Source organism: Myotis daubentonii, chromosome 2 (genome assembly GCF_963259705.1).
Source record: "Myotis daubentonii chromosome 2, mMyoDau2.1, whole genome shotgun sequence".
In the NCBI taxonomy this organism is placed as follows: Eukaryota; Metazoa; Chordata; class Mammalia; order Chiroptera; family Vespertilionidae; genus Myotis; species Myotis daubentonii.
In genome coordinates this window covers 126222458-126236740 of record NC_081841.1, presented here as the reverse complement: position 1 = coordinate 126236740, position 14283 = coordinate 126222458, and the positions used below count along the sequence as shown (strand labels likewise).

At 40.0% G+C, this 14283-nt stretch overlaps 1 protein-coding gene across 7 annotated transcripts in view; it reads right to left on the bottom strand.

The window, feature by feature from the left end:
• Positions 1-14283, bottom strand: part of RUBCNL (rubicon like autophagy enhancer) — a 76413-nt gene that overhangs the window by 38400 nt on the left and 23730 nt on the right. The gene's annotated exons all lie outside the window — the stretch shown is intronic.

The following is a 14283-nucleotide window of genomic DNA, read 5'->3' as shown; positions in this document are numbered from 1 at the left end:
ATCTCCAGTCAGGGCAACCAATGAATGCATAAGTAAGTGGAACAACTAATCAATCTCTCTCCCTCTTCTTTCTCTGTCAAATCAATAAATACTTTTTTTTTAAAGAAAGAAGAAGGCTTTGATCACTAAGGAGCTATTTGTAGTCTATTTAAAATACTGAAAGCTACTTTAATGCCAAGGAATAGGGAATTGATATTGTAAATCACTCTGTTAACTCAAGAAATAACGTAATTGAAAAATGTGAAAGTCATAACAACTTGAAAAACCGGATATGAAATATTGTTAATATAATAATACTAGTGTCCCAGTGCACGGATTTGTGCACTGTTGGGGTCCAGCCCCAGCAGGTCCAGGGGTTCCCAAAGGTGTGGATGGAGTCAGCGAAGAAGGAATGACACGGAGGCAGTGTTCAGTTGATCAGCATAGCGAGGTTCTCTTTTTATTCTCCTGTTACATCTGTATTTATACCATTTGATTTTTTTAAAATTAAATCTTTATTGTTCAGATTATTACATTTGTTCCTCTTTTTTCCCCCCATAACTCCCCTCCTCCCAGTTCCCACCCCACCCTCCACCCTCACTCCCCACCCACTGTCCTCATCCATAGGTGCACGATTTTTGTCCAGTCTTTTCCCTCATCCCCCACACCCCTTTCCCCCCCCTCAAGAATAGTCAGTCCATTCCCTTTCTATGCCCCTGATTCTATTATAATCACCAGTTCATTCTGTTCATCAGATTATTTATTCACTTGATTCTTATATTCACTTGTTGATAGATGCATATTGTTATTCATAATTTGTATCTTTACCTTTTTCTTCTTCTTCCTCTTCTTAAAGGATACCTTTCAGCATTTCATATAATACTGGTTTGGTGGTGATGAACTCCTTTAGCTTTTCCTTATCTGTGAAGCCCTTTATCTGACCTTCAATTCTGAATGATAGCTTTGCTGGGTAAAGTAATCTTGGTTGTAGGTTCTTGGCATTCATCACTTTGAATATTTCTTGCCACTCCCTTCTGGCCTGCAAAGTTTCTGTTGAGAAATCAGCTGACAGTCGTATGGGTATTCCTTTGTAGGTAACTGACTGTCTTTCTCTTGCTGCTTTTAAGATTCTCTCTTTGTCTTTTGCTCTTGGCATTTTAATGATGATGTGTCTTGGTGTGGTCCTCTTTGGATTCCTATTTGTTTGGGGTTCTCTGTTCTTCCTGGACTTGTAAGTCTATTTCTTTGACCAGGTGGGGGAAGTTTTCTGTCATTATTTCTTTAAATAGGTTTTCAATATCTTGCTCTCTCTCATCTTCTGGCACCCCTATAATTCTGATGTTGGTACGCTTGAAGCTGTCCCAGAGGCTCCTTACACTATCTTCGTATTTTTGGATTCTTTTTTCATTTTGCTTTTCTGGTTGGGTGTTCTTTGCTTCTTTGCATTTCAAATCGTTGACTTGATTCTTGCGCTCCTCTGGTCTGCTGTTGGGAGTCTGTATAATATTCTTTATTTCAGTCAGTGTATGCTTAATTTCTAGTTGGTCCTTTATCACAACACTGAGGGTCTCATTAGATTTCTTGAGGATCTCACTATATTTATTGGCGGTCTCACCAGTCTTTTCGAGGGCCTTACTAAATTTATTGGCGGCTTCTATACAGTTCTTGAGAGACCTTAAAAGTGTGGTTTTGAACTCTATATCCAGCATTTTGCTTTCCTCCATTTCTGTCATTTGTGTCCTGTTTCTTTGTCTCCGCATTTTTTATGCTTTCTTGGTGCACCTCCTAGTGGTCTTTGTGTGCAGTCTTGTTGTAGTTAAGCCTCGATTGTTGTAGGTAACACGGGGGGGGGGGTGGGATTTGACCTCCAGGCCAACTGGCTGTGAGAATCAGCTGTGTCTGCAGTTGGAGAACTTCTGTCCTGATCTCTAGGGAGGTGCTAATCTAGCCTTTGCCTGAGGCTATCCAGCAAATGCCTCTGTGCAAGGCTTGGGCAGGGCGGGTCCCAGGGGATCTACAGGGCGGGTGGAGCGATCAGTTATGGCTTCTCTCAGTTCTGTCCCCAGAGGCTCTGCCTCTCAGTGTCCCAGCAACCGCTGCAAGTACCTCGGAGAGAAAGCTGCCCTTGAGTGCCAACCGATGCCAGACAGTCCCGCTTCTCCCGTATGAGTCTGGGACCCTAGAGACTCGCCCGGAACTGGAGCTCAGAGCCTGAGACTCCCTCCCAATTGAAACAGACAACCGCACCCTCAGCCGCCAGCCTGCTCCACACGCACCTCCGCACCTTTGTATTTTACTTCCGCACCGCGCCTCCTCTGAGTCTTGGTATGCTTTTCTCTTTCCTTCTAATTGTAGAATTTCCCCTCAGCCAGCCTTCCTGTGGTTCTCAGTGATGTCCATTCCATCTTTTAGTTGTATTTTTGAAGTGGTTGTGCGAGGCAGCAAACTCCAGTGTTTACCTATGCCGCCATCTTGGTTTCTCCCTATACCATTTGATTTTAATCCTATCCATTCTATTCCAAAGGTTAGGGCATTTGTTATGTCCATTCCAAGGTCACTACTCTACTGTTCTGTTAAGCTACAAGGAAGTAACTGAAGGAGATTATCCTAAATAAAGATTATGTAGCTTAAGCGTGATTGTTCGTAGTTAAGGTGATTAACTACCAGCCTGGCACTTAGTTAAGGGGTTTTACCGATTTATTCCTTTCTTTAGTCCTGTTAATCCCTAACTCCAGGGAAAAATCCCTACATGGGGAAACAACCTTTCTTGGGGAGGTGGCCTTGGTTAAAACACATAGCGCTAAGAGGGGGAGCAAACATATTAAGAACAGTATGCCATATACGCCAGGTCCTTTGAAACATATGCTGTGCAGATGTTTCTTCCCTGCAGTGACTGTGTCAAGCAGCAAGGGTAGACTGGCTTCCAGCAGTGCACATTGAAAGGAAATTAATTAGAAGAAATATTTTAATATCTCTATTGGCGTCTTGCTAATGAAAAGAAAATAGGATTCTACCGAGTCTCCTATCTATCTACTCTAGGACTTCTGTGAGGATCAAATGAGATGAAGCACGTGAAAAAGCTTTACAAACATTTGGTTAAAGTGTAAAATGTTTGCACCTGTCTATAAAGCAAGTTGGGTTCCTCAGCTGAAGAAACTCCAAGGAGGCTAGTTGCTAGGAAAAAGAAGCTGGGTGCTGCTACGTGACGTCATTACCCAGCACCCACAGTGACCGCTTCTGGGCTGGGCTGTGGGCTGCATTTTGCACCATGGGGTCTTGGCAGCGTTGGCTGCAATTTGGTGGGGTGTTGCTCCGGGGTGGTGGCGGGGCCAGTGTCCCTCTTGGGGGAAGCCAAGTGTTGGTTTGTCGGTGCCACGGCGTTTGTTTTTAAATGGCCAGTGGGCGTCATGGAAGCTTTTGCATTGAGTGTCTGACCCCTGGTGGCCAGTGTGCATCATAGCTACCAGTCAGACAGATGGACACTTAACCTTTTATATGTATAGATTAGTGATGTAATTACATTAATATGAATATATAATTACTGTAAAACTGAATTCACTTGAATAAACATAGAAATGAATACAGGTGTTTAGGGAAATAGTGTAGTCCATATGTTACCGAGAGGTTATGTGAGTGGGCTTCATAGCTGACTGGCCAGTTTAACACTGCATTGCCCCATCCCAGCCAGGAGACAATAGGCAATAAACTTCTCAGCTTTGGTTTCCTCATGGATAAAATGGGGACATTTCACCTACTCCTGTCTTTCCCACAATCTTTTGACCATGATCCACAGTAACATACAATTTACATTGCAACTTAGTGTAAGCACAAAGATATATTTAACTGTTAAAAAGTTCCAAGAAGCATTCCTTGCTCATCCTCACTAATCTGACGTTCAGACTGATACTTTCTTTTCTTTTTTCTTTATTTTAATTTAATGACTCATGTCCAACCTGCAATTTAAATATATTTTTATTGATATGAGGTTAGTGAGAGGGAGAGAGAGATAGAAACATAAATGATGAGAGAATCATTGATCAGCAGCCTCCTGCATGCTCCACACTGGGGATGGAGCTCACAGCTTGGGCATTTGCCCTGACCTGGAATCTAACCATGATCTCCTAGTTTATAGGTCAATGCTCAACCACTGAGCCGTGCCAGCAGGGCCCAACCTGCAATTTAAAGAATGCTGACCTACCTCATGGAGTAGCATCTATCACCATAATGTGATTAGGAGGAGAAGATGGTGGCAGAGTAGGCAAATCTTTCTTGTACCTCCTCCCAGGGCCAGACTGGAAATAAAACTAAACTGGGGAACATTCACCCAGAATTACCACTGAAGTCCAGCTCAGGAGAAGACATAATAAGGAAGGGCAGAAAACACCTGGAGCCTGGAAGGATGGGCGAGGTTACAAGAGGGGCTGACCTAGCTTCCACAGGCGGTAGGACAAGAGTGAGGAGGAATCTGTCTTATGGCTCTGTCCAGAGCACCAGAGCCAGGAACATCTAGCCATGAAAGGTGGGAGGCTTCTATCTCCTGGGAAGACCAGAGCTGGTTGAAGATAAAGCCACATTTTTTTGTTTTAATTCAGAGCACAGGATTTTTGTTTGTAGTTATTCATGAGGCTTTGATGGAGAGAGTGCAGTGTGGACTGGAGATGCCTGAGGAGAGGCTGGGGTGGGAAGCATTGGGGGTAGATGTGGAAAAGTGGCAGCCAGGAAATCTACAATCTGTCATAATCCCCCAAATTGAAGCGGCCATTTTTCCTGAGAAGTGTAGACCCCTCCCAGAAGCCACAGCTCAAGACAAGTCAAATATCCCACCCTAGGGGATACAGCTCGCCCCACCCTCAGGAAACCTGCTTCCACACTCTGCATCTCAATCACTGTAGAGGAGATGGCAGCAGAGGCCAAGCCTGTGGGTTTAAACAGTCTCAGGGAGCCTCAGTGATTGGTTTGGGGGTGGAACTGTCCTCACCATCCTGGGAACCTGACTGGTTCTCACTCCTCACAGGAGAGCTGATAGAAACTCCCATTTTCTAGCAGATCCCACTAGACTGCATACAAGGATCTCCACCCAGCCAAGGACAGTGAAATATTCTGGAACACTCTCACAGGAGTAGCTCTGGGGAAACACACCCACCACTTTCCCTGAAATCTGAAAGGCGCCTCCCCCCCACAGGAGACCTAGAGGTCTAGACTTCCAATTCCACCAAAATCCCTTTCAAAAATAGCATTTTCAGTGATTAAGACTGACAGCTGGCTGGTAGGAGAAGGCAGGGGGAGGCAGAATGCAGGGAAATGAGGAAGTTTGCTAACTGGGTCTTGTGCTGCTAACAAACAGGCCTAAGAGTGCAGCTTGGACCCTCCCATGTGCAGTCAAGTACTGTGGGGACAGACACAAACTCTGGATCACTTAACGCTTATAACAGATTGCTGAGAGTTAGATGTGGATAGCTCTGACATTGGTTAGCACCAAAGTACCTCCCAAGAGGCCCAGACTTGGGAGACAAAGCAGTCAGCCTCAGCCAACAAGAAGAGCAGGATCCAAAGGGAGCTCCCAGGAGTCAGTAAACTCTGCTGAGACGAGTGCTACTTCACTTTTTTTTCCCCTTCATTATCTTCTTTATTGCTTTATTTTTTTATCCTTTTTTTTTCTTTCATATATCTAATTTTTCTTTCATTTTCTAACTCTATTTTTCTTCTTTCTCCTGCTTTCTTTTTTCTTATTTTTTGTATTTCTATTTTCTCATCTTTTTTTCCTTTTCATAATTTATTTTAATTTTTTCTTTTATACCATTTTCTTCCCCTATTCCTTATTCTTATTTTCTTTCACCTCTGCACTTTCATATACCTTTTTTTCCCCTTTATTTTCCTTCTTGTAGATTTTTTTAATTATTATTCTTGTTCTCTTTCCTAATTCTCTTTTCTTTTGTGGTTGCTTTTGTAGTTGTTGTTATAGGGGCATTTTGTATGTTTTTGTTTTGTTCTTGTTTTGTTGTGTTGTGTTTTGCCTTGTCCTGTCACAATAGCTTGCACAATGTAGTCTGGGATGAACCTCACAGTCAGCCAGCCTGAGAAGAGATCCAAGCCATGAATGGAACAATTGTAATCAAGGCCCAATTACAACAGGAGAGCCCAAATAAACCACACAAAGGACATTCCTAGGGCATCCAGTTCAGAAGATTAAAGAGGCTGCACCACAGAACACTTACTACATAAGGTCAACCCACGAAGATGGGGAAGCACAGCAGTTTGAACACATAGAAACAAATATAAATGGACAGCAAAAATGGGGAGACAAAGAAACAAACCCCAAATTAAAAAAAGGAGGAAACTCCAGAAAAATATTTAAATGAAATGGAGGCAAGCAATTTATTAGACAAAGATGTCAAAGTAATGGTTATAAGGATGCTTGAGGAACTTAGTAAGAATTACAAGGAACTAAGTGGGAACTACAACAGCATAAAAAAAGAGATAGAAATCATGAACAAGACCAGTCAGAAATAAAGAATAACATATCTGATATCAAGAGTAGATGGAATGAGGCAGATCGAATTAGTGATTTGGAAGACAAGGTAGAAAAAGACACTCAATTAGAGCAGCAAAAAGAAAAAAGAATTAAAAAGCAGGATAGTTTAAGGTAACTTTGGGACAACATGAAACAGAACAATATCTGCAACACTGGGGTAAGAGAAAGAGAATAAAATAAGCAAGGTATAGAGAACCTATTTTAAAAAAAAATAATGGCAGAAAACTTCTCTAACCTGGTGAAGAAAAAAGTCACACAAGTTCAGGAAACACAAAGAGTTCCAATCAAGATAAACCTAAGGAGACCCAGTTAAGACATATCATAATTAAAATGACAAACATTAAAGACAAAGCATCTTAAAAGCAGCAAGAGAGAGACAAAAACAAACAAACAACAAAAAAAAACCACCTACAAAAGAGTATCCATTAGAATGTGAGCTGATTTCTCAACAGAAACACTTCAAGTCAGAAGGTACTGGCATGAAGTATTCAAAGTAATGAAAAACAAGGAACTGAACCCAAAACTACTCTATCCAGTAAAGCTATCATTTAAAATTGAAGATAAAATAAAGAGCTTCCCAGACAAAAACAGGCTAAAGGAGTACATTACCACATAACTTGCACTACAAGAAATGTTAAAGGAAGTGCTTTAAGAAGAAGAAGAAATCAAGTGAGAGAGGAACATCATAAGTATTTAAAAAATTGACAATAGGTAAGTACATATCAACAATAACCTTAAATATAAGTGGACTAAGTGCTCCAATCAATAGACATAGGGTAGATAAATGGATAAGAAAACATGACCAATATATATGCTGTGTACAAGAGACCCACCTCAGAACAAAAGATTCATTCAGACTGAAAGTGAAGGTATGGGAAAAAATATTCCATTCAAATGGAAATATTAAAAAAGCTGAGTTAGCAATACTCATATCTGACAAAACAGACTTCAAAACAAAGGCCATAGTAAGAAGCCAGGAAGGACCCTACATAACACTGATAAACATATACACACCCAATAAAGTAGCATGTAAATATATATATATATATATATATATATATATATACTCTTGGAAGACTATATGGGAGAAATGTGTTACAATACAGTCACAGTGTCGTCATAGTAGGGGACATTAACACCTCACTGACATCACTGGATAAATCTTCTAGACAAAAAGTCAACAAGGAAACCATGGCCTTCAATGACACGCTAGATCAGATGGATTTAATTGACATTTACAGAACAGTTCATCCCAAAGGGGCAAAATACACATTTTTCTCAAGTGCAGATAAATTATTCCAAAAGATAGACCACCTGTTAAAACACAAAATAAGTCTTAACAAATTCAAGAAGATTTAAATAACATCAAGCATCTTGGATTGCAATGGCATGAAACTAGAAATCAGCTACAATTAAAAAAGAAAATACCTCAAAAACAATCAAACACATGGAGACCAAATAGCTTGTTATTAACAATGAATAGATTACCAGTGAGATCAAAGCATAAATCATGAAATTCCTGGAAACAAATAAATAAACACAACAACCCAAAATTTATGGGACACAGTGAAAACAGTCCTGAGAGGGAAGTTCATAGCATTACAGGCCTACCTCAAGAAATAGGAAAAACTCAAACCTACAACTAAACCTACAACTAAAAGAATTAGAAAGAGAACACAAGAAAAGTCCAGAGAAAGTAGAAGGAAGGAAATAATAAAGATTAGAGTGGAAATAAATGACAGAGACTGAAAAAAGTAAAATTAAAAAGATCAGTAACATCAAGATGTGATTCTTTGAAAAGATAAATAAGATTGATGAACCTTTAGCCAGACTTATCAGGAAACAAAATAAACAAAATAAAAAATGAAAGAGGTAAAGTAACAATCAACACCACAGAAATACAAAGGATTGTAAGAAAATACTTTGAACATATATATGCCAACAAAGGGGACCACCTGGGCAAAATGATAAATTTCTAGAAACATACAATCTGCCAAAACTCAATCAGGAAAAATCAGAAAACCAGAATAGTCCAAAAACAACTAGTGAAATTGAAGCAATAATAATAATAATAATAATAATAATAATAATAATAATAAAAACCTGCCAGCAAACAAAAGCCCTGGTCCAGAGGACTTCAATTGGAAGTTTTATTAACATTCAAAGAACTAACATCTATCTTTCTCAAACTACTCCAAAAAGTCCAAGAGAAAGAAACACTTTCAAGCTCTTTTTATGAGGATTGCACTATCCTCATTCCAAAACCAGATAAGGACACTACAAAGAAAGAAAATTACAGGTCAATAACCTTCTGAACATAGATGCTAAAATCCTCAACAAAATATTAGCAAATCAGATCCAACAATACATTAAGTGGGATTTATTGCAGGGATGAAAGAATGGTTCAATATTTGCAAATTAATAGACATAATGGACCACATAAACAAAATGAAGGATAAAAATCATATGATCATATCAGTAGATGTAGAAAAAGCATTCAACAAAATACAGCACCCATTTATGATAAAAACTCTCAGCAAAGTGGGAACAGAGGGATCATACCTCGACATAATAAAAGCCATATATAACAAACTACAGCCAATATCATACTCAATGGGCAGAAACTAAAAGCATTTTCTTATTCTTTTTAAAATATATTTTAATTGATTTCAGAGAGGAAGGGGGAGAGAAAGGGAGAGAGAGAGAGAGAGAGAGAGAGAGAGAGAGAGAGAGAGAGAGAAGAAACATCAATGATGAGAGAGAATCATTGATTGACTGCCTTGTGCCCACACCCCACTGGGGATCGAGCCCACAACCTGGGCATGTGCCCTGACCAGGAATCCAACTGTGACCTCCTGATTCATAGGTAGACAGTCAACCATTGAGCCACTGTGGCCAGGCAAAACTAAAAGCATTTTCCTTAAGATCAGGAAAAAGACAGAGATGTCTGCTTTCACCACTCTCATTCAAGATAGAACTGGAAGTTCTAGCCATAGCTATCAGACAAGAAGAAGAAATAAAAGGCATCCAAATTGGAAAGGAGGGAGTAAAACTGTCATAATTTGCAGATGGCATGATATTGTATATAGAAAACCCTAAAGACTCCACCCAAAACCTACTAGATTTAATAAATAAATTCTGCAAAGTAGCAAGATAAAAAATTAACACCCAGAAATTGATGGCATTTTTATACACCAGTAATAAACCCTCAGAAAGGGAAAGTAAAAAAATATATATACCATTTACAATTACAACAAAAGAAAATAAGATACCTGAGAATAAACATAACTAATGAGGTAAGAGACTTGTACTCAGAAAACTATAGGACATTAAAAAATGAAATAGAGGAAAATACAAACTGCCGGGAACCAATTCCAGCATGTCATAATTTCAAGAGTTTCATCAAAAGGTTGATGAGACTTGGGGACTCAAAAGGGTTGAGTCACACATGTAGTCACCAGCTGAGAATGGCTAAAAGCATTTCCCCAAAACTGAATAGGAAACTGATTGTGGCTGCCAGACAGTTAAAGGACATCTTAATCTACATGTTATTGCCTCCTACTGGCCAAATACCTGAACAGCCGTAGGCTAATTCCCCCATTCTGAAAATGGACTCTGTAACAAACCCTAACCCTTTGAAGTGTATATCTCTGCCTCGCCTCAGGACAAGTTGTGTTAATAAAAAGCATGGGGTCCTGGGGACAGAGAGAACCTAAGACCTTAGACTTAAGACCTGGATCTTAGCTCCTTTAGCTAAGCTCCTCTGACCCCCAGTGCCTTTCAAAATTATATTTCGTCTCTGGACTCTTTATTAGTCTCTGGATTCCTATGTCATCTACGCACAGCCCCTTCTCCAGATTCTTGAACCCTTCTTGATGCTGGGACAAGAACCCCGGCAACAAACAAGTAGAAGCATATACTATGTTCATGGATTAGAAGAATTAATATTATTCAAATGTCCATTCTACCCAAAGCAACCTACACATTAAACACAATCCCTATTAAATATTAATAGCATATTTCTCATATCTACAACAAATACTCCAAAAAGACACCGAATAGCCACAGAAATCTTGAGAAAGAAGAACAAAGTTAGAGAGATCATGATACTAGATAATAAACTATACTACAAAGCCTTTGTAATAAAACAACCTGGTACTGGCACAAGAACAAGCATATAGAACAATGCAACAGGACAGAGACTCCAGAAATCAACCCATGCCAATATAGTCGATAAATATTTGAGAAAGGCTATAGAAGCATACAATGGAGTAAAGACGGTCTCTTTAATAAATGGTGTTTGGTAAATAGGACAGGTACATGCAAAAAAGAAAAAAAGAAGGAAGGAAGGAAGGAAGGAAGGAAGGAAGGAAGGAAGGAAGGAAGGAAGGAAGGAAGGAAGGAAGGAAGGGAAGGAGGGAGGGAGGGAGGGAGGGAGGGAGGGAGGGAGGGAGGGAGGGAAGGAAGGAAGGAAGGAAGGAAGGAAGGAAGGAAGGAAGGAAGGAAGGAAGGAAGGAAGAGAAACTAGACCACCAACTTATACCATACACAAGAATAAACTCACAATGAATAAAAGACTTAAATGTAAGTCATGAAACCATAAAAATCCTAGAAGAAAACATAGGCAGTAAAATCTCAGACAGCTCATGTAGCAGTATTTTCACCAAAACATCTCCTAGGGCAGTGGTCGGCAAACTGCGGCTCGCAAGCCACATGAGACTCTTTGGCGTCTTGAGTGTGGCTCTTCCACAAAATACTGACTTCTGCGAATGGGCCACGAAGTTTCAATCGCACTGTACATGTGCGCCCGCACATGGTATTTTGTGGAAGAGCCACACTCAAGGGGCCAAAGAGCTGCATGTGGCTCGCAAGCCGCAGTTTGCCAACCATTGTCCTAGGGCAAGAGAAACAAATGAAAAAATAAACAAATGGGACTACATCAAACTAAAAAGCTTCTGCACAGCAAAGGAAACCATCAACAAAATTAAAAAGGAACCTACTGTATGGCTGAATAGGAATACATATTCGCCAATAATACATATGATAAGGGTTTATTTCCCAAAATATACAAAGAACTCATACAACTCAACACCAGGAAGACAATCTAATTTAAAAATAGGCAGAGGACATACAGATGGCCAATAGACATCTGAAAAAATGCTCAATGTCACTAATTATCAGAGAAATGCAAATTAAAATGACAATGAGATATCACCTCACACCTGGCAGAATGGGTACCATCAATAAATCAACAAGCAATTACTAGCAAGGATGTAAAGAGAAGGGAACCCTAGTACACTGCTGGTGGAAGTGCAGACTGGTGCAGACATTATAAAAGAGAATGGAGGTTCCTCAAAAAATTAAAAATGGAACTGCCATTTGACCCAGCAATCCCACTTCTCAGGGTATATCCTGAGAATCCCAAAACACAATCAGAATAAATATATGCATGCTTATGTTCATAGCAGCATTACTTACAATAGCTAATATCTGGAAACAGCCCAAGTGCCCATCTGTAGATGAGTGGATAAAAAAGCTGTGGTACATTTACATACTGGAATACTATGTGGCTATAAAAAGAAGAATCTCTTGCCCTTTGAGACAGCATGGAGGGACCTGTAGAGTATTATATTAAGCAAAATAAGCCATTTAGAGAAAGACAAATTATCACATGATTTCACTTATATGTGGAATCTAATGAACAAAATAAATTGATGACAAAATAGGTCCAGCAGTATGGATGCATGGAACAGAATAATAAATCTCTAATGGTGGGGTTGGGAGGGGACAGGAAGAGATTAACAAAAGAACATACATGCATATATTCATAAGCCATGGACACATATAATAGTTTGGGGAAGTCCTGGGGTGGGGTAGGGGTTGGGTGGAGGGGGTCAAAAAGGGAGAAAGCGAGAGATAGCTATAATACTGTCAACAATAAAAAAATAAGAATAATAATTTTTTTTAAATATATTTTATTGATTTTTTACAGACAGGAAGGGAGAGAGATAGAGAGTTAGAAACATCGATGGGAGAGAAACATTGATCAGCTGACTCCAGCACATCTCCTACTGGGGATGTGCCCGCAACCCAGGTACATGCCCTTGACCGGAATCGAACCTGGGACCTTTCAGTCCGCAGGCCGACGCTCTATTCACTGAGCCAAACCGGTTTTGGCAAATAAAGAAATTTTTAAAGAATGATACTTAATACTAGTAAAAGATAAATATTTTATTTGAATGGTAGAAATATTTTTAAATTTCTTTAACATATATATTTTTAAAATTTCATCTAAACATTAGTATTCAACCATTTAATACATTTTTTAAATACCTATTTCAAACAAGGCACTATGCTGAATGCAAATACAAATAAGATAAATCTCATCTATCAAAGAATTTAAGGAAACACAGTTGTGTGCCATGGGCTTTAAGAAGTTTAGAGGTGAGATCCACATTGCACAACTCCAGGGGGAGACACGAGCCTAGACAATTAGAGAGCATTCCAGAGCACAACTTATGTTCCACCCCATATGAATGGTACTCCTCTCCTGATGAAAATCAGGGAACACGTCACAGTGCTGGTGGCAAAAAACTGCTTTTGAAGAAGGGGAATGATGAAGGCACTAATGTGTGTTCCAAGAGAGCCTCGCTGAAGTAAAGGGAGGAAGGCCGGAGCTTGTGAGAAATGTCTACAGGCTAGTATAACTGAAGCCTATGTTACAACAGAAATGGCAGGATATGCCTGCTGAGAAGGTAGGAGAAGCTGGTTCCCAGAAGGCTGAAAATCCCAGGATTAAATGTGGAACAAACTCAGCAGGCCATTTTAGAGGACTAGAGAGACAGATGTGTATAGGGTCAATAATAAGGGAAAAGAGTGTGAAAGCAAAGAGAGAAAATTAAAGGCAGCAGATACATATGGAGGACCTAAATGCAGTTCTTACAAAATGACTGGCGAGAGGGCTGCTGCAGGTAAAAGGCAGGAATGAAGAATGGATGGAGGGGATGTCACTACTACTGAGAAGTCAGAATTGATTTGTTCACTAACTAGAAACTGGACAGAGGTACAGGCACAAGGAAGAAGAAAGAGTCAAAGATAGTGTGCTGAAATATGAACCACATGCCTTTTCTCTCCACCGGCAGCCTCAGAGGAGATAACAATCTATATTGCATTCCCCGGCCAAACTGGTCACACAGCTAGCTGACCAGCTATGGACATCCAATTAAAGCAGGTGCCACCACATGCTCTTTCTGGTAGGCTAGACTTGGGGTCCAGCAAGACTAGGCTGAGCTGTGAGGCCCTGGCTGAGAAGTCAAGGAGATGGCAGACAAAAACAAGGGCTAAGGGGTGGGTAGGGATGAAGAAGTCAGGCGGTGGAAAACGGGAATGAAGCAACTACATGCAGGAAGAGTAGCAATTGCATTTTGTTGCCTCAGAAAATACAGATGCCAGAGCTGCCTCTTTACTTGTCAGTTTTATATTTCCCATCACTGGGTTCAATGAGGATGCTCTATATACTTTCTAAATTATGTTCCTTTTAATTTGAGCTAGGTAGTGGATTCAGCAACAATTTACTACACACGTATTTTATGCCAGGCATTGTGTTATATATGTACCACACGGAGTGAGTTCTTCTCTCCTGAAAGGGTCCTGATTAAAATGCCAGGTAAAGGAAAAGGAAGCATTTGTTTTTAATCCTTTTTTGTTTCTTTTTCTGAAAGGGGCTTGTGAGGGAGTGATAGAGATATGACTGGTTTAGACATGTTAAGTTA